The sequence below is a fragment of the Protopterus annectens genome, chromosome 10.part0 (assembly GCF_019279795.1).
Source record: "Protopterus annectens isolate FY-2018-M chromosome 10.part0, PAN1.0, whole genome shotgun sequence".
In the NCBI taxonomy this organism is placed as follows: Eukaryota; Metazoa; Chordata; order Ceratodontiformes; family Protopteridae; genus Protopterus; species Protopterus annectens.
The window spans coordinates 407,406,726-407,426,791 of NC_056744.1; the positions used below are offsets into that span (position 1 = coordinate 407,406,726).

The 20,066-nt window shown below is 43.8% G+C and overlaps 1 protein-coding gene across 1 annotated transcript in view; it reads right to left on the bottom strand.

Annotated features, from left to right (window-relative positions):
* The window catches only part of TPR (translocated promoter region, nuclear basket protein), a gene marked incomplete in the record, with an annotated part of 1,837,142 nt that overhangs the window by 1,482,723 nt on the left and 334,353 nt on the right, over window positions 1–20,066 (bottom strand).

A 20,066-nucleotide genomic window follows, 5' to 3' on the forward strand; every position in this document is an offset into this window, starting at 1 on the left:
TCCAGGAACAAGAAAAACCCATGGGAAAATGGGATGGCAGTCAACGTCAGCAGGAAACTCTGAAGTTATACACCAACTTATGATGCGTTATTACACACTACTAAACAACTGTAATGTACTTAACTGAGAAATCGCTCCTGCAGAATTACTCATAACAGACTGGAGAGTACTAATGCAGCAGGGCCTTGAAACCTGGACTCTGTAGGAGAACCTAAAATACTCTGAAGAATTGCGAAGAGAAAACCAACACTACCGCTTGAAAATTTATTTTGTAAAGTCTCTGTGCAGCCTCACAGCATGGGACCTAAAGCAAAGCAGCAAGGGAGCTCGAAAGAGCTACTACTAGAGGGGGTGCTATAGGTAAGCTCCATGACCACAACGCGAAGACAAGCCACAAAGGAACTCAGGCTGGAAGAATGTTGTAAACGTATATTTAATAAGACCGTTTTCACTCCTCACATAGAAGAGCTTCTTCAGACAAGAGTAAAAAGCGCCAAGCGCTACTTTTAAAAAAACAACAGCTGATAATTTTTGATGTCATTTCCTTTACAGCTAGTTGCATACGAGTGAGCTGTAAAGCGTGGGTTACCAATCGCTTTTCAGCTCAATGTAACTACAACGCTTCTCCTTTTCACTTATGAATCATGTCCATAGACAAACGATATTTCCAGCAAAGTATCCAAACTTGTACTCACAGAATCAATAGATAACAGGCAACTTCTAATATTAATTAGAGCTTTATTTGCAGATAACATGGCTAGCGCTTTCACCCGTAGGCTTCCTCAGGCCAATAACATTTAAACAAATACTTGATCTTTATATACTCATTATATCCCCCTTCCTCTGTCATATCCTATATAAATTGTCCTATATGATGTAGTTACATCAAGCTGAAAAGAGATTGGTAACCCACCTATTCGTAAGGGATAACTATACTCATTAGTAAGACTAATACGTACGAGAGTGACTGCCGTTTGCATTGGTGCCCTCCTAACGTTTGTGTTTAGACTTACTCATTAGGTTTGTTTAAGGAGTGGCACTTGTGGTGTGGTGGTGATACATTTTTGACTTATTTATTCTTTGGTTATTTTCTACCACACCGCGATAATGGCAGAATCATCCATTACTTCAATAGAACTACCATATAAACCGGAAGTACAACGAAATAGTAAGACCAGATTTGAGAATGCTGTGACTAGGGAAGTAAACCCTTTGCTTACGTATGACGTCACTACCGAGTCGGCGGGAGATGGTGCGGTTGAAATGGACTACCAAGGACTATCCACATTGCTGAATGAAATGGAATCAGATTTTATTAAATTAAAAAGACTCCAATTTCAGCGACAGCATTCTGAAGTCTGCATTAGCCGAAAAATAGTTCAAGAGGCCTACGCATACTGAAGATGCCAACTACAGGTACTGTGTATTTAGATTTATTGTACATGTGGCAACAGATTAATTTGGAAACAAGTATTAGGTATATGGAACTTTTAAATGTTTACTTCTTGCCACAAGAAGTAGCGCTGAGGGAGCGCATACCAGAAAAGTACAGTTTTGTACCTACCATAAATGTAGATGTTCGAGGATCCACATTGCTGCAGTCCTAACTATTGGGTAGTCCGCTGTCCAGTCGGCCCGAATACCAGAGTATATGGCTGACGTCGGTCAGGGCGCATTAGACTGACGTCAGTACGTCAGGGTACTAATGCGCATGACCGACGTCATATCCTCAGTCTTTTCTTGCCCCAGATGTCAGAAGACCCTAAAAAGACAAGGCCCAAAATACCTGCACCAAAAATATGTACATTATATACAAAAAGATATATACAAAAATATCAGCAGATAACCTCACCTACACAACCACCCCTAAACACAGAGGGGAAGGAGGGAGGGTAAATTGGACTGCAGCAATGTGGATCCTCGAACATCTACATTTATGGTAGGTACAAAACTGTACTATGTTCTTCGTTCCACATTGCTGCAGTCCTAACTATTGGGTAGAATCCCAAAGCAGAGGTAAGGGAGGCTGGCAAATCATAAAGAAGCAGGAGCTGACAACATGCCTTGCAAAATAGCTGTGGCAAAACCAGCCCTAGACTTAGAGTAGAGAGGAAGGTGATAATGCTTAGAGAAAGTATGCACTGAACTCCAAGTAGCTGCCTCCAAAATATCCTTAGTTGCCACCCCTTAGAAATGCTGTTGAAGTGGCAGTAGCCCTAGTGGAATGAGGCCTAATCCCAGCTGGAATCTCCTTGCCATGATGGGAATAACAAAATGCAATGCAAAACCCAATCCACCTAGAAATAGTCTGTTTTGACACAGGCTTGCCCTGTGAACTCAAAGCAAAAGAAACAAACAACTGCTGAGACTGCCTAAAATCCTTAGTCCTGCTTAAATAATAACGCAATTGCCTGTGTACATCTAAAGTGTGCAAAATCTTTTCCCCTTTATTTTGGGGGTCTGCATAAAAAGTAGGCAAATGAATAGTTTGGTTTAAAGCCACACTAGAAACCACCTTAGGCATAAAGGAAGGATTAGTACGTAATGATACCCTATCCTTATGGAAAATCAAAAGGGCTCTACTGCCATAAGGGCCTGCAACTCAGACACCCTTCTTGCAGAAGTAATAGCCAACAGAAAAGCAGTCTTCCATGACAAGTATTTCAATTCAGCAGTAGCCTTAGGCTCAAAAGGTTGTAGAGTAAGTTTTTCCAACACAAAATTGAGATCCCAAGCAGGAGTAGGAGCTCTACGTGGGGGTCTTATATTCTTTGCCCCTCTAAGAAACTGCTTGAACAAAGGATGCGAAAACAATGGTGGGTCACAATCATAGTGAGCTGAAATTGCTGCAGCATGAATCTTAATGGAAGAGAAGGACAAACCTTTGTCCAATAACTCAGTAAGATATTGAAGAGCCACACTCAAATTAGGCTCAGAAATCTCCAAATTCCTTGCTGCACTCCAAAATAAAAATCTCTTCCATTTGTCTGCGTACACTTTCCTTGTACTAGGTCTTCTAGCTTCCATAATCACATTTAAAACTTGTTGAGGAAGTTGAGACCGGCTGTCTTTCAAAACAGAATATGCCATGCTGTTAGATGAAGAGAGCGAAGCTTGACATTGAGCAGGTGGCCTTCTCTGAGACAACAGGTGCGGAATCAAGGGTAAAGGCCATGGAGGCTTCTTTACTAGACTCCTCAGTAATGGGTACCAGTGCTGCCGAGGCCAATCTGGAGCTATTAAAATCATCCTTGGCTTGTCTTGTCTGACTTTTAGAAGCACCTTTGGAAGAAGAGGCAGAGGTGGAAAGCATACACATGAAGATTTTTCCAACTGAAAGAAAGAGCATCCACTTTCCAAGCTGTGTGATGTAACCTCTTTGTGCAAAACTTTGGCAGCTGGTGGTTTAGTGGAGAAGCGAACAGATCTATGTCTGGAGTTCCCAGGACACTGTCAACCTTTGAAATACATGAAGATCCAGTTTCCACTCTTGGGGATCCATGATTTGTCTGCTTAACACATCTGCTAAGGAGTTCTGTGCTCGGCAGAAACCTTGCCTGAAGAGTTAGTTGCAAGCTGAGCGCAGTCTCCCATAAAATCATTGCTTGCCTGCACAATGGGTAAGAATGTGTTCCCCTTGTTTGTTGATGTACCACATGACAGTTGTGTTGTCTGTTAGAATCAACACCTGCCCTGGAAGAAGTAACTCCTTGAAGGCCATTAATGCAAACTGGACTGCTAACATCTCCTTCATGTTGATATGTAGATGCTGTAGTCTGGCAGGCCACTTGTCTTGTATCCACTTTCCATTTAGATGAGCTCCCCAAGCAATGTCCGAGGCATCTGTCGTTAAAATCTGACTCGCCTCTGGCCGGTCACAGAGAGTCCCTTGTTTAGGTGACATTCCTGAGCCCACCACAAAAATTCTTTTGAAGGCAAGGTATTATTTGAATGACAGTGTCCAAATCCTGGCAGTGCTGTGTCCATACATTTTGAGATACCATTCTAGCTCCCTCATCTGCAGTTTGGCATTGGGAAGCACCAGAATACAAGATGCCATGAACCCTAATGCTTGAAGGACTGTCCTTGCAGTCAGCACGGACTGATGAGATAGTTGATGGAAGTAAAGTGATAGACTCTTTTGTTTGTCCGGGGTTAAAAAGGCCATCTGGGCTGCTGTATTCAGTCTCACACCCAGAAAGCACATGTCTTGAGAGGGTACTAGACTGGACTTTATTTCGCTTCACAGAATACCCTAGGCATCTTAGCACTGCTATAACATATTCCAGATGCTGTAGAAGGTCTTCCTTTTCTTGAGCCAGAATCAGGCAGTCGTCCAAGTAAGGATAGATTTGAATTCCTTGTAGCCTGAAGTAAGCTATCACTGGAGCCAGAACCTTTGTGAATACTCTGGGCAGTAGATAAGCCAAAGGGCAATGCAGAGAACTGATAATGAGAATTTCCAGCTCGAAACGCAGATACTTCCTGCAACTTAGCCTTATAGGCACATGAAGGTAAGCTTCCTTGAGATCTAAAGTTACCATCCAGTGATCTTTGCCCAGCAGAGGTAAAAGCTGTTGTAACGTCAACATCTTGAACTTGGGAATGTCCAGATAAGTGTTGAGGAGAGATAAATCCAAAATTGGTCTCCACGTGTTCCCCTTCTTTGGTACTAGGAACAGGCGAGAATAAAATCCTAGGCCCCTTTCTGATACAGGGACTGGCTGAATGGCCCCATCTGGAGTAACTGAGAAATTTGCTTGTGAGCCTCTTTTCTTTGTGGAGGAGGAACGTCTGGCATGCCTTTGAAAGGGGCAATGTATGGAAATAAAACCTGTAACCGTGGTGAATGATATCCAACACCCATCTGTCTTGAGTAATTAAATCCCAATTGTCTTTGAAAAGAGACAGTCTTCCTCCCAAAGGAGCTGCCAGGCGAGAATCTACCGGCAGCTGAAAAGGCAGGTCATTGGGTCTGTTTACGAAAGGACTGACCCCTGCCCTCACCAGAAGTCTGAGCAGGTGAACTCCCTGTTCTAGGCCTAAAAGAACCTTGAGCTCTGCCCCTACCACGTCTAGACCTACCCCTAGACTGGGAATCATAAGCAGGATATGTCCACCCCTTAGCAGGCCAATTTCTACTAAACTTGGTGGCTGCACCTGCAAAAATCTTTAACAGTTTGCATAGACTTAGCTTTGTCCTCCATTTTCTTTAAAACTGCTTCCACAGGCAACCAAACAACACATCAGACTGTAAAGGAGCATCCAAAATCCTTGTCTTAACATGCTCAGCTAAATTCTGATCCCTCAACCAGGCATGCCTGCGAAGAACAGAACTAGTGGCAGCCACCCTCGAGGAGGCCTGTACAGCATCAAAACCACATTGCAAAGAATGCTTACCCACTTGTTCAGACACATGAACTAAATCCAACAACTCTTTACACTCAATACCTTCCGCCAAAGCATCCACCTTAGATTTCAATTGTGAAAGGAGATAATTTTGATATTTTAACATGTGAAACTGACAATTCAACGCTCTCATGGCTAGAGTGGAAGAAGTATACACTTTCTTTCCCCACCTATCCAAAGCCCTTGCCTCTTTATCAGTGGGAACAGGATTTTTAACCACAGAGGCCTTAACACCTTTAGGCCCCTGAGAAACAGTTTCTGGGTCCGCCCTAGGACTCTTAAACAAATACTTATGAGCTTGGGCACCCTATAGTACCTATCAGGTTTAACAGGAGCAGGAGGCAAAGAGTCGGGTTCAGGGAAGCCTCTGCAAAACATCTTCCACCACATTCAACACAGGAGGTATAGCTAAGGGCCTATGTTGGGGTAAAATAAGAATTCCTAAGCCTTTTCCTGGAATCAGAATAATCTTGGCCTTCCCATTTAAAGTGTTCTCTCATGGAATGCAGAGTCTCTGAAAATGAGAAATCCTCAGGAGGAGAAGCTGTAGGTGTGGAATCATCCACATCAGAATCAGAATAAGGTGGAAATTCCTGCAAGTCTTCCGCAGAAGACTCTGAAGCCTCTGAATACTGTTCCAAACACTCAAACTCAGGTTCCACCCTAGGCCTCTTATCAGGAGGGGGCATAGAGCCTCTAATCATAGTAATTAAATCTTCTGCCATTTTAAGCATATGTTTCTTAGGCACAGAACCTGAAGTGCTAGGAGAAGCCCCCACTGAAGCTGAACTTGGCCTACCTCTCAAAGAAGTTTTGGAAACAGAAGGAGAAGCTCTAACTACCTTGGGAAGAGAGGGAAGAACAGTTACCTGAGAAGCCCCCTCAGCCTGGCCTACTTCCTGAGAAGGCACATCCTGTAACAGTAAAGTCTCTGCCTGAGACTCCAAAGAAACTCCTGGCAAAACCTCCGGCTCCACTGAGCCTTCATAGGTTCATAGGTTCATAGGTTCATACTAGGCTATCTGCCCAAGGGCATTTACAAGCCTAGCCCATAGTTTTGTGGCTTACGCCACCCCTTTAGTATGGGGAACTATACCCATTATTTTGCTGTGCTTCTAAAGAACCGACGTCTGGGACTGCCGGTTCATCCACCCTAGGCTTCGCTGTTTTGTCCTTGCGCTTCTTGGACGAAGCGGGCGTCGGAGCATCCGACGGCATTTTATAATTGCAACGCTTCCCAAACACTAACCTGGCACAGTCTAACCGTCTCTTAATAGTGCGTTTGTTAAACCTAGCACAAGAGCGGCATCCAACAACGTCGTGCTCAGGCCCTAAACAAGGTATACACAAGGTATGGTAATCCCTATGAGGTATCTGTTTCCCACAAGAAATACAGTTATTCACTTTTTCTGACATCCGGTTAAATACTGAGGCAAGAAAAAACCAAAATGTTCCCCAACGGGGTACTTAGCCAACTTTGATTCGGTCTGAAACTCCGACTTCGGAAATATTTCAGAACGCCAACCTGCACTCGCAAAACTGCTTCTGCATCGGACCATGCGGCAAAAAAGACTGAGGATATGACGTCGGTCATGCGCATTAGTACCCTGACGTACTGACGTCAGTCTAATGCGCCCTGACCGACGTCAGCCATATACTCTGGTATTCGGGCCGACTGGACAGCGGACTACCCAATAGTTAGGACTGCAGCAATGTGGAACGAAGAACATCAACAATTACATCTATATAAAGTGTATCCTAATTATGTTCTAGATAGTTCAATCGAAAAGTTATTGGACAATGTATATTTATATGAAAAGAAACTTTTGGAACAGAAGCAAAACAAAATCAGAAGGGATACTGAAGATTTTAAAAAGGGCCATGTCTTCACTTGGCCTAGGGTCGATTATGCCAAGAAGAATGGAAAAGAGACTGTAAAAGTTAATGAATTTAATAATATGTCTGAAAATGTAATTAATGATGTGTCTGAATGTAATACTCAATGTGATGACTTAACTAATAAGAATATGGAGAGAGAGCAGTTAGGTAATAATAGGAGAGTAGTGGTTACAACAGCGATGATACATAATCATAATGAAAATGAAATATGTTTGTTACCACCGAGTGTTATACAAAGTAACCCTAGGGATGGAGAAATAGTAACAGAAAATGATACAAGTGCATGTAGAAGTACTGGGTGAAGGTACCACTGAGACTACTACTAGGAGGACAGTAATAAATCACATAATACTACTAGTAATTTCAATTACAAGGCTCCTTTTCCCATTGTGGATCAATGGAGGGGTGGAGGGGGGAGAGATCGGTCCACAAGCAGGGGACGACAGAGGAAGAGAGCAGCAGACTCGAATTATGTAGGCCCAACATTAAAGAAGATGTGGCAAGGGACCAAAAATCCCTAATATGGAATATATCAAGAAGACAGCTGTCTGAAGATGAATGTTATGTATTGGAGAAAGGACTCGCATTTATTCCCTCTAATAAGAGTGATATTACAGAAAGTGTAATAGATTTAAAACTATTTACACGCAATTTACAGTTAAAATTAGAATTTGGACAAAATACAACAGAAAGGCATTATTTTAGAAAGCCAAGTACATATATCCCCATTTTACATCCATTGATTGATGCATTTTCTAAATTGACCGAACAAGAGCTGTATGAATATGAGAAAATAAATAGGAACAATAAGTGGTATGGAAACCAAAGACCTAAAAGTACAGTTTTGTACCTACCATAAATGTAGATGTTCGAGTGCTAATACAGCTGCAGTAATCACAGATGGGTTCTCTGCCGTCAGGCGGGTCCTCGGTCGGCCGAATTCCAAAGTCTAGGTCCGGCGTCGGTTGTTGTCGCTTTCTTTCCTGACGTCAGTGCGACAGGGGTATATAAGACACAGCCGATGCCATTTTCTTCAGTCTTTCTTGCCCCAGATGTCAGGTGCCCCCAGAAGGAAGGCAATACATAAATTACATATATATTCATGCAATGCAATATAATCAAAAATCAGTAGTTGCAAGCAAATATACCATAGAAGGATAACCCTATCAGGTTGTATGAGGAGGGGTTAGCCCCTAGGCCTTTACCAAGAGGGGAAGGAGGGAGGGAAACCTGTACTGCAGCTGTATTAGCACTCGAACATCTACATTTATGGTAGGTACAAAACTGTACTATGTTCATCGTGCATACAGCTGCAGTAATCACAGATGGGTAGAATCCCAAAGCTATGCACAGGGTGGTAGGCACTAGGTGGAACTGGGATGAGCTAGAATGCCCTGCAACACAGCAGTGGCAAAGCCTGCTCTAGTTTTGCAGTATAAAGGCAGGTGGTAATGTTTGGTGAAGGTATGCACAGAACTCCAAGTGGCTGCCTCCAAAATATCTTTGGTAGGAACTCCTCTGAGGAAGGCAGTAGAGGTAGCTGTGGCCCTGGTGGAGTGGGATCTGATGCCTGTAGGGACAGATTTTCCATGAAAGGAGTAACAAAACCGTATGCAGTGGCCTATCGACTTTGAAATTGTCTGTTTGGTAACTGGCTTCCCTTGAGCTCCTACAGCATAGGACACAAAAAGTTGTTCTGATTTCCTGAAAGGCTTTGTTCTGTCCAAATAATAACGTAGCTGTCTATGGATGTCTAAGGAGTGTAGCAGCCTTTCCCCTTTGTTTTGAGGATTGGGGTAAAAGGTAGGTAAGTGTATGGCTTGATTTAAAGCTACCCTGGATACCACTTTAGGCATAAAAGACGGGTTGGTTCGAAGGGAAACCCTGTCATGATGGAAGATGAGAAAGGGCTGCACAGCCATGAGGGCTTGTAGTTCCGAAACCCTACGAGCTGAGGTAATGGCCAGAAGGAAAGCTGTTTTCCAGGACAAATATTGCAAATCTGTTGAGGCAGCTGGTTCAAAAGGAGGCAATGTTAATTTTTCTAGAATGTAATTAAGATCCCAGGGTGGTATTGGTTGTTTCCTTGGAGGTCTTATATTCTTAGCCCCTCTGAGGAACTGTCTTAAAAGTGGGTGAGAGAATAAGGGTGGATCAGTGTTGAATTCTGCAGAAATGGCTGAGGCATGAATTTTTATGGAGGAAAATGAAAGTCCACTGTTCAACAGCTCAGCTAGATACTAATATCCAAGGCAAATTCAGTTTTCTAGGATTCTGGCCTTTTTTCTCATTCCAAGAGCAAAACCGTTTCCATTTTGCGGAGTAAGCCTTTCTAGTAGATGGCCTTCTGGCCTCCAAAATGACATCCTGCACCTCTTTGGAGAGTAGGGTCTGTTGTGGTGTTAAGGAATTTTCCTTGCAGCGAGATTGAGTGTTTTCAGCTGACTGTGAAGAGTTTTGTAGCTGTGCTGAGTCAGTAGAAGAGGCATTAGAGGTAGGGACCAGGGAGGAGTATGCGTTAGGCTCCTCAGGAGTGGGTACCAGTGCTGTATTGGCCAGTCTGGAGCAATCAGTATCATCTTCGGTCTGTCTGCTCTTGCTTTCAAGAGCACCTTGGGCAGAAGAGGCAAAGGTGGGAAAGCGTAAACTGTCCATGCTGCCCAACTGAAAGAAAGGGCGTCCACTTCTCCAGGCCTTTGGATGAAAGGTCCTTGAACAGAACTTTTCCAATTGATGATTCCTGTGGGAGGCGAAGAGATCTATGTCTGGCCTTCCCCACACTTGGATTATCTTTGTAAACACTTGAGGATGCAACTTCCATTCGTGTGGGTCTGTCATATTTCTGCTTAGATTGTCTGCCAGCATGTTTTCCAAACCTGGCAAGTACTGTGCTTGAAGTTCGATTTGCCATTCCAGAGCCAAGTTCCAAAGTGACATGGCTAGTCTGCACAGGGGGTATGAATGTGTTCCTCCTTGTTTGTTTATGTACCACATTACTGTGGTGTTGTCTGTTCTTATCAATAATTGCCCTGGATGCAGGAGGTCCTTGAAAGCTGTAATTGCATTTATCACTGCTAGCATTTCTTTTTGATTGATGTGAAGGTGCTTTTCTTTTTGGGACCATTTGCCCTGAATGCACCGATCTGTCATGTGCGCCCCCCAGGCGTAGTCCGAGGCGTCTGTTGTGATGACTTGATTTGCTTGAGGCTTGCTGAATGGAAGATCTGTGTTTGTTTGACATGCTTGAGCCCACCACAGAAATTCCTTTTGCAGACATGGAATTAGTGGTATTATTGTTTCCAAACTGTGGCTGTGTTGAGACCATATGTTTTTCAGGTACCACTGTAGTTTCCTCATATGCAGCTTTGCACATGGGATTAGTAAGATGCAAGATGCCATGAATCCCAGAGCCTGCAGGATTTTCCTTGCAGTCAGCCTGGTGCAATTTGCTAGATAGAGTTCTGAAGTATTGAATTAGTTGCCCCTGTTTTTCTGGCGTGAGGTAGGCCATCTGGGTGTTTGTGTCCAAATTGGCACCCAGGAAAATTATCTTCAGAGAGGGTATTAGCCTTGATTTCTTTTTGTTGACTGTGTATCCCAGAGAGTTCAATAACATTATTACATAAGCCAGATGTTTCTGAAGAATGTGCTTGCTGTCCGCTTGGATCAGGCAGTCGTCCAAATAGGGATATATTTGTATCCCTTGAAGTCTGCAGTAGGCAAATTACTGATGCCAGGCATTTCGTGAATACTCTGGGCGCAGTAGATAAGCCAAAGGGCAATGCAGAGAATTGATAGTGGATTGAACCTGCAAGAAATCTGAGGTATCTTCTGCAATTTTGTCTGATTGGGACATGCAGGTATGCCTCCTTGAGGTCCAATGTTACCAGCCAAAACTCCTTGCCCAGCATGGGAAGAAGTTGCTGTAGAGTGAGCATCTTGAATTTTGGTACGAGTAGAAAAGTGTTTAGGATGGATAGATCCAAAATAGGTCTCCAATCTTTTCCCTTCCTTGGCACCAGAAATAGCCTGGAATAAAAACCTTGACCTTGTTCGTGCGTAGGTACCTTTTGAATAGCTTTCATGTTTATGAGATCTGTAATTTGCCTTTGTGCCTCTGCCCTTTGATTGTGTGGCAGGTTTGGCATGCCTCTCATTTTTGGAAGGGTGTGAAAATGGAATTTGTAGCCTCTGTTTATAATGTCCAGGATCCATTTGTCCTTTGTGACAATATGCCAATTTTTTGAAAATAATGCCAGATTTCCTTCTAAGGGGGCTGCCATTTGAGACCTGGTTGGCATGCAAAGGGGAAAGTCATTGGGATTGCTTTCTGAAAGATTGCGAGTTGTCCTCACCACCTCTTTGTGTAGGAGCTTGCCATAGTCTGCCTCTATATGATCCTTGGGATTGTCCTCTGCCCCTCGGGCGCCTGTAATCTGCCTCTTTGGGGTCTGTCTGTGGCAGGAAAGGACCAGTTTTTGGAAGGCCAATTTCTACTAAAACGTGGGGGTTGAACCTGTAGAAATTCTTTCACAGTTTGCATTGATTTAGCCTTTTCCTCCATTTTCCTTAATACCTCCTCAGCATTAGCACCAAATAGTACATCCTTTTGAAGAGGGGCGTCTAGTAATTTAGCTTTGACGTGATCAGGCAAGGCTTGTTCCTTGAGCCAGGCATGCCTACGTATGACTGATCCTGTAACAGCAGCTCTACATGAGGCTTCTAGAGCATCAAAACCACATTTTAAGGTATGCTTACCCACTTGTTCTACACTATGCATCAAATCCTGCAACTCCTTCAAATCTGGTTGTTCAGGTTGTGACATTTTACTTTTCAATTGTGATAACAAAAACTGTTGGTATTTTAGCATATGAAACTGACAGTTTAAGGCCCTCATGGATAAGGTTGCCGAGGTATATACCTTTTTTCCCCACCTTTCTAAGGATCTGGAATCTCTCTCGGAAGGCAATGGATTCTTAGCAATGGAGGCCTTAACTCCCTTGGGGCCCTGTGAGATGGTTTCTGGGTCAGCAGCATGGCTCTTGTATAGAAATTGGTGTGAGTCAGGGACCCTGTAGTATCTGTCAGGCTTAACTGGAGCTGGAGGAAGAGAGTCCGGGTTAAGGCAGGCCTCCGAGTAAACATCATCTAGAATGTCCAAGACAGGAGGTATAGCCATAGGCCTGTGCTGAGGAAGCAAGAGAAATTCCCTGAGCCTTTTCTTGGAATCTGAATAATCCTGGCCTTCCCAGTGGAAGTGTTCCCTTAAGGTATGCAAAGTTTCCCCAAATGAGTAATCCTCAGGGGGGGATACAGAAGGGATGGACTCCACCGCATCAGAGTCTTCAAAAGGGGAGTAAGAATGTTCCTGATCATCAGAGTGCTCTGAAATAATGGAGCCCTGATCAGAGGAGGGAGAATCTTCCTCCACTCTAGGCCTTTTGTCCGGAGGGGGCTGAGAACCTCTGATACGGGTAATTAAATCTTCAGCCATTTTAAGCATCTGTTTCTTAGGCATGGGGCCTGGAGATGGGCCCTGTGTAGCTGGTCTCTTTGATGATGGAGAAAGAAGAGGAAGGTCTGAAGACACCTTGAGTGGAGGTGGACCTGTCCACATTCTGAGTTTCAACGCCAAGAGTGGCTTCGGTATCTGTAGTCGGGGTGTGGGCCGAGGAGCCTGCGACCTCGGGCACAGGAGACACCGTCAAAGACAGGTCGTCGGTAGTCAGGGGCTGCGTAGGCGTCTCGCTGAGAACCGGACCACGTGTAGTCGGCTTTGGCGTGGTGTCGGTAGAGGCCGCGGACCTCGTGGTTCGGTCCTTGTCTTTACGTTTTTTAGACAAAACCGGAGTCGGAGTATCTGATGACATAGTACAGTTAAATGCTTTCCCAAAATAATGCTGGGTGAACTCCGCCCGACGCTTAATAGTGCGTTTGTTGAATGTAGCACAAAAGCGACAGACCGAGACGTCGTGGTCTGGGCCTAAACAAGGTATACAGAGGGAATGGAAATCCTTAAGTCGTATTTGCTTCCCACAAGAAATACAATTATTAACTTTGTCTGACATCGGTCTGAGGCAAGAAAAGTTTCCCCAACAGGGTACTTAGCTTTTAAGAAGACTTCGGTTTCCAAATTTTTGTAATCTCAGGAGCTGGCCGACCGGCACTTGCGAACTGCTTCTGCTTCGGGCACCGCGCGGCAAGAAAGACTGAAGAAAATGGCGTCGGCTGGTTCTTTTATACCCCTGTCGCACTGACTTCAGGGAAGAAGCGACGACAACTGACGCCGGACCTAGACTTTGGAATTCGGCCGACCGAGAACCCATCTGTTATGACTGCAGCTGTATGCATGATGAACATCTTAAACATACACAATTCAAAAAATGTTAACCTCTTGGCTATAATGTAATTAGAACAGCTATAATAAAATTGGAGAAATAGCGCCATTTTACCCACACACACTCTCAATCTTCCTACATACACAAACACTACTCATAAATGCGCCAACGCCAAAATCCTTGCCTACTTCCTAAATTTAAATTGAAATAAATGTTTATACATTTTTGTACTTAACATACCTCCAGGTAAGAACATTCCCATACTTAAAGATGCACTATCCAGGATATCCATTCAGCACAATCAGTAATGAAACTGTAACTGATGTCAACATTAACTGGCAAACTGCAACTTAAGTTTACCAGCTTCAAGTCTGAACTAATTTGGTTTCACACAACTTGTACAAACACCAACTAGATACAACAAATATAATGATTCAAGTTCTACCCTTGATTGATAAGGGTATCCATTCCAAATAATTTAGCCTATTCTGGAACACTTCCTAACACCTTAAGTGGCCAAACACTGCACTACTACTAGCAGATTAGCTGAAGATGCTACAGCCCATCCAATTCATATCCTCAACAGATCCATTTTCAAAACTTGTGCTCCTACTTTACGGAAAAGGTCCTGTACATCCCCTTGCAAAATGGGGAAGCTCTACTTAAATATCAAACTATTGTCTCACTGCCATCTTGTCTTTCAACGACATTTGAAAAATGCATTCAAAAACTTCTTAACCATGTCCTTGACAATCAACTACTAACCAACACACATGGCTTTTGGCCATCCCACTGTACCACAAACACCTTGCTATCCCTTACAGAAAGTACAGTTGTGTACACTTACCATAAATGTAGATGTTGGAGTGTATTCAGTGTTGCAGTCATCACATTTGGGTTATCTGCCTGCAAGTAGCCCTCAGTCTGCCTGAATACCAGACTCTTGGGATTTCCGCGTCGGATGCTGTCGCTTCTTCCATGAAGTCAGGTCGTCAGGGGTATAAAACATGCAGCTGACACCATTACATCACTTTTTCTTGCCCAGATGTCAGGAGCCCCCAACATAGGAAGCATTTACATGGTATGTAACACCCCCAGCAAAAAGCAAGTACCAATGATGTAATATATGCCAAACAAACAAGATAGGCATAAGTAAAGAGAAGTCATGGGGCGGGAGAGAGGGTAACCAGGACTGCAACAATGAATACACTCGAACATCTACATTTATGGTTAAGTGTACACAACTGTACTATGTTCTTAGTGTTTCACTGTTGCAGTCATCACATTTGGGTTGATTCCCAAAGCTGAGGATGGGTGGAGGTAGTTAAGCATTAGGGCTGGCAAATCAGGCCCTGTAAGATTGCTGTGGCAAATCCAGCAATGGATTTAGAAAAGATAGGTAAGTGGTAATGCTTGGTGAATGTGTGCAGAGCTCTAGGATGTCCCTGGTAGGGACTCCCCTGAGAAAAGCTGTAGAGGTTGATGTAGCTCTAGTGGAATGTGTTCTGACCCCCTGTGGGGTAGGTTTCCCATGGTGTTTGTAGCAGAAATGGATGCAGTGTGCTATCCATTTAGAAATGGTTTGCTTTTAAATGGCCTTGCCCTCTGCCCCTGCAGCAAAGCTGACTAGCAGCTGGTCAGATTTTCTGAAAGGCTTAATCCTGTCCAGACAGAACCTAAGCTTGCTTGTGCATGTCCAGGGAATGCAGGATACTTTCCCCTTTGAGGATTAGGGAAAAAGGTTGGCAAATGAATGGACTGGTTTAAAGCCACACTAGATACCATCTTGGGCATAAATGAAGGTTTGGTCCTGAGAGAAACCCTGTCCTCTTGGAAGATAATGAAGGGTTTCACGGCCATAAGGGCCTGCAATTCAGACACTCTTCTTGCTAAACTGATGGCTAGAAGTAGAGCTGTTTTCCATGACAGGAATTTTAACTCTGTTGTAGCAGTAGGTTCAAAGGGTGGAAGCGTGAGATTTTCCAATACAAAGTTAAGGTCCCAGGCTGGACAGGGAGCTCTCCTGTGTGGGTCTTAGATTTTTTGCTCTTCTTAAGAACTGTTTGACCAGAGGATGAGAGAAGGGGGTGGCTCAGTGTTATAATGAGCTGAGATGGCAGAGGCATGAATCTTAACTGAAGAGAAGGACAGGCCTTTGTGGAGCATCTCTGTTAAGTATTCTAGTATGTGAGCTAAGCTGGGCACAGTTGTGTCCATCCCCTGAGACTGGCCCCAGGAACAGTATCTTTTCCACTTTTCCGAATAGGATTTTCTAGTACTAGTTCTCCTTGCCTCCAGAATGACATCCAGCACCTGCTTACTGAGGGTTGCTGGTGATGAGATCAGGGGATGAGCCAGGCTGCTCTGTTCAGGGTCTGGAGCTGAGGGTGCAAAATCTGGACCTCCTGCTGGGACAGCAGGGAAGGGGTCTGAGGCAGGTGCCAAGGTGGCACTACTGTCATACTGCACAAAAGAGGGTACACCAGTGTTGGCATGGCCAGTCTGGTGCAATCTGGATTGTCCTTGGCTTCTCCGGTTTGATCTTTACTAGAACCTTCGAGAGGAAGGGCAAAAGGGGAAAGACACAGATTGAGAGGCTTTCCCAGGTAAAGGACAGGGCATCCATTTTCCAAGCTTGGCTGTGGGGAGTTCTGCTGCAGTATTTGCTCAACTGATAGTTCTGACGGGAAGGAAAGAGGTCCACCTCTGGTGCCCTTCCACCTGTCCCTCAAAAGCTTGAATATTTTGGGTTCCAGTTTCCAGTTGTGTGGGTCCATGAGATTTCTGCTTAAGTCGTCTGCCAGTGAATTTAGCTTGCCTGGCAGGAATTGAGCTTGCAGGTGCACTTGGTTGCTCAAGACTGTGTTCCACAGAGCCATGGCTAATCTGCAGAGTGGATAGGAATGGGTCCCCCCCTGCTTATGTACCACATAACTGTGGTGTTGTCTGTCTTTACCAATAGTTGTCCTGGAAGAATAAGACCTTTGAAGGCTGTCAAAGCATTCCGTACAGCTAACATTTCTTTTTGATTGATATGCAGGTGCATTTGCTTTGGGCTCCATTTGCCTTGAATGCATTTGTCCTGCCATGTGAGCCCCCCATGCATAGTCTGATGCATCTGCTAGGATTTGGGCGGCAGGGGGTTGAGTGAAAGGGAGTCCCTTGTTGTGGTAGCAGGCCTCTGCCCACCAAAGGAACTCTGTACATAGGCAAAGAATGATAGGAATCATTTTTTCCAGGTCCTGAGAATGTTGACACCAGAGACTTTTTAAGTACCACTGAAGTTTCCTCATATGCAGTCTTGCATATGGAATTAGTACATTGCAAGAGGCCATGAACCCTAGGGTTTGCAGTATTTTTCTTGCAGATAGCTGGGTTTTGGTGGCCAAGTAGATTGAAGTAGTTTGTCAAATAAATTTGTTTTTCTGGAGTAAGGAATGCCATCTGGGAAGTTGTGTTCAAGCTTGTTTCCAGAAATATAATCTGTTGGCTGGGTACTAGATGCGCTTTCTTTTCGTTGATGGTGTACCCCAGTGAAGTTAGAAGTCTCTTTACAAATGTCAGGTGCTGTAGTAGCAATTCATGACTGTCCGTCTGAATCAGGCAATCGTCCAAGTATATGTAAATTTGAATTGTTCTCTGCCTGCAATATGCATTAGCTGGAGCTAGGCATTTTGTGAATACCCTAAGTGCAGTAGATAAGCCAAAGGGAAGTGCAGAGAACTGATAGTGCATAGAGCCTGCCCTGAAATGTAGGTATTTCCTGCAAAATTCTCTTATGGGGATGTGCAGATAAGCTTCTTTTTAGTCTAGGGCTGCTAGCCAGGAGTCCTTGGCTAGCATAGGAAGCAGCTGCTGGAGCGTAAGCATTTTGAATTTTGGAACCACCAGAAAGGTGTTGAGAATAGACAGATCTAGGATAGGGCGCCAAGAGTTTTCTTTTCTGGGTACCAGAAACAGTCTGGAATAAAAGCCTTGTCCCCCTTGTTCTGCTGGGACAGGCTGAATAGTCTTAATATGGAGCAGAGACAGTACTTGCTTTTGGGCCTCTGCCCACAGGTTTGGGGGAGGTCTGGCCATCCGCTTGGGGTTGGGAGTGAGTGGAAGTGGAATTTGTATCCCTGGGAAACGATGTTTAAGACCCATCTGTCCTGGGTAATGCACTCCCAATTTTTGGCATGCAGGGCAAGTTTCCCTCCTAAAGGAGCAAGTAACTTGGGCGAGGCTTGGAAGAGTTAAGGATAAGTCACTGTGAGATTTTACCATAGGATGGTGGCTTACTACTCCCCATTTTGGAGGTGGGAGCACTCCACTGCTTAGATCTGTGCACATCCTGAGACTGTAGTCTTAGTGGCCTGCTGCCCCTGGGTTTGGACTGAAGGTCTGCAAGGGACTGGAAAAAAACTGTTTTTAGAAGGCCAATGCCTACTAAATCTAGGTGGCTGTACTTTAAGAAACCTTTAACAGTTTGCACAGATTTAGCTTTTACCTCCATCCTTTTTGGACGACTTCTGCTTTATTGCCAAAAAGACGCTCTTGGTTTAATGGTGCATCTATTAATTTTGCTTTGACATGGTCTGGCAAGGTTTGTTCCTTAAGCCAAGCATGCCATCTAAGAACAGACCCAGTGACAGCAGCCCTGCAAGATGCTTCTAAGGCATCAAACCACATTGCAAAGTACGTTTACCAACTTGGTTAGCAGAATGCATTAACTCTTGTAAATCTTTATGTTCTGCACAATCAGGAATCAACATCATTTTCTGTTTAATTGGATCCATAATATGTTGATGATACTTTAACAAAGGTTTATCCTTTATACCCTCCACCAAAAGTAATCTAACAGACACGGTGAAAGACCTCAGACTATACTGCCGTAATGTTTAACTGAAATTGGATTTTGGGAGCCAACATGTCTATTATAAGTCAGTTTTAGGAAGCCTAGTACATACGTACCTGTATTACATCCATCTTTGGAGGTTTTTGCTAAACTAGTACAGGAGGACCTACATAAGTTAGATACCAATAATGGACAATGGAAATGGTTTGGGAATCTATCCCCCGGTCTGAGGATAGCACTGAATAGGATAAAGAATGATAAAACTATTGTGATTAGACCGGCAGACAAGGGGGGGGTCCAGTGTTAGTGATGGACAAAGTAAGATATGACAATAGTATGAACTTGATGCTACAGGATGATAGATTTTATTCTGTAATTCCTACTAGTGAAATAGAAAGGGGAATCACTAGTATTTCATGCATGTTGGAAGATTTATTTAAAAGCACAATCATTACTTTAGACATGTATCAATTTTTTCAGGTAGACCATCCCTTGATACCTATAGTACAGGGACTACCGAAGATCCATAAACATGCCACAGACCCTCCCATGAGACTTACTGTAGCAGGAAGGGGTTGGGTGACAGAATCCCTTTCACTGTACTTAGAATATTACCTCAGACCAGCAGTGGAGGAATATCCATACATCTTGAAGGACATGAAGCATTTCCTGCTGATGTGTGACAAAACCAGTGACAGCAACAGTGATTTGAACATTAGATTGGTGACTTTGGATGTCCAGTCTTTGTTCACTGCAATACCCAATGAGGAGGGAGTTGGGTGTATACATAGATGTCTGATGAATAAGACCTCTTATACTAGGAGTAAAATTGACTTATTTGTGCTTATTTAGAGGTTGTCCTAGAAAATAACATCTTTCTTTTTGATAAGACAGCGCATCTCCAAACGGATGGCGTGGCTATGGGCACATCATGTGCCAATAGCTACGCCAACCTCGTGATGGCAGATTGGGAACAGAATAAACTGTTTCCTATAGCTGGTTTCCAACAACATGTAATGTTTTACACCAGTTTTGTGGATGACATTTGTCTCCTGTGGACAGGTACCGTCTTTGAATTGTCAAGTTTTTTTGAACAGATTAATTCTTTGACACCCTATTTAAGGTTCACAATGGAGCAATCTGAAACTCTGGTTTTGTTTTTAGATGTTTATATTGAGAGGTTGGATAATGGTTCCATAAATACGGGAGTCTACAGAAAGTCCTGTTACAGGAATTCACTTTTACATAGACATAGCATGCATCCTAGCTTTGTGTTTCAGAATGTCATCAGAGGAGAGGCCATGCATGCCTCAAGGTTAAATCCCACTCATGAGGGGTTTGAAGAGGAGTTATGGAGTTTAACAGGTAGATTATTGAATAGATCATACAAAGCAGAAGTGCATGCAGGTGCTGAATGTGTCAATTCACTTAGGACTACAACTGCTGCACCCTATTTCTCCGAGAGCTCAAGAAGCTGTACAAATACTTCAGATGATGGGAGAGAAGCAGCAGCTGGTGTTACCTCACAGGAAGGTTCATGTAGATCCGAGGTCAACCCTATACTGAGTTTCACACAGGATATA